Source organism: Lactuca virosa, chromosome 5 (genome assembly GCF_052849685.1).
Source record: "Lactuca virosa cultivar CGN04683 chromosome 5, Lactuca_virosa_CGN04683_v6, whole genome shotgun sequence".
Classification (NCBI taxonomy): domain Eukaryota; kingdom Viridiplantae; phylum Streptophyta; class Magnoliopsida; order Asterales; family Asteraceae; genus Lactuca; species Lactuca virosa.
In genome coordinates, this window is record NC_136430.1 from 305706204 (window position 1) to 305707058 (window position 855).

Sequence of the window (855 nt, forward strand, 5' to 3'; positions counted from 1 at the left end):
TCGTTTGGTTTGCCAATACTTTTCTTCTTTTTGATTCTTGTATTCTTCATAAGGCAACCACTCTTTCTTTGGATTTCTCCAATCTTCATCATATTTGTCACCACTTTAGTGGTAGACTTGTGCTTTTCTATTCCCGTTTTCATTCAAATCACAATCTTTCATTAAGTGTGGTCCACTACAATTATCTTAACCAGCTTGTATAACATGAATCAATTAACCCATTTTCATCATTCTTCGGTCCATATACTCTAGTTTTGCCATAGCAGCCGCTAAATCTCCAGAATCTCCATTGCTACTTCCCTTACCTCTTGTCACATCCTCTCGTGGGTTGTGGTATTCTCTCGAGTAATTTGCGAATTCTTCAATTAACTCTTTAATGGTGGTTGCATACTTCTTTTTCATTGGGCCTTGCGAATCAAGGAGTTACCTTGTTGCCACATTCACCTCATCATAGAAGATATAAACTTCTTGTTGCACGTCCAAGTCATGTTAAGGACAATTTCTTAAAAGACCTTGTATCTTTCCCATGCTTCGTATAAAGATTCTCCATCTTCTTGTTGAAAATTAGGAATCTTTTTCTTGAAATTTTCTATCTTTGAAGGAGGACTAAATTGCTCGCTGAATGGTTCACGAATGTTGTCCCAATTACTAATTGTCCTAGGTGCTAAAGACTTCATCCATATTTTTGCATCTCTAGTAAATGTCATGGGAAGCATTCTCAGTAAAACCGCATCTCTTGAAACATCTGGAACATTGAAATAATTAGCAATGTCCAAAACTTCATCGATGTGCTTGAAAGCATCTTCGTAATCTTTCCCAGGAAATGGAATGTCTTTGAGCATCGAGAGGATGTGT

General features: G+C 37.1%; 1 non-coding gene across 1 annotated transcript; it reads left to right on the forward strand.

The window, feature by feature from the left end:
• The first annotated feature begins 481 nt into the window (after positions 1-481).
• LOC145118284 (small nucleolar RNA R71) lies at positions 482-587 on the forward strand. The gene has a single exon (XR_013713243.1). It is a non-coding gene; the product is annotated as a small nucleolar RNA R71 (small nucleolar RNA).
• The last annotated feature ends 268 nt before the right edge of the window (positions 588-855 follow it).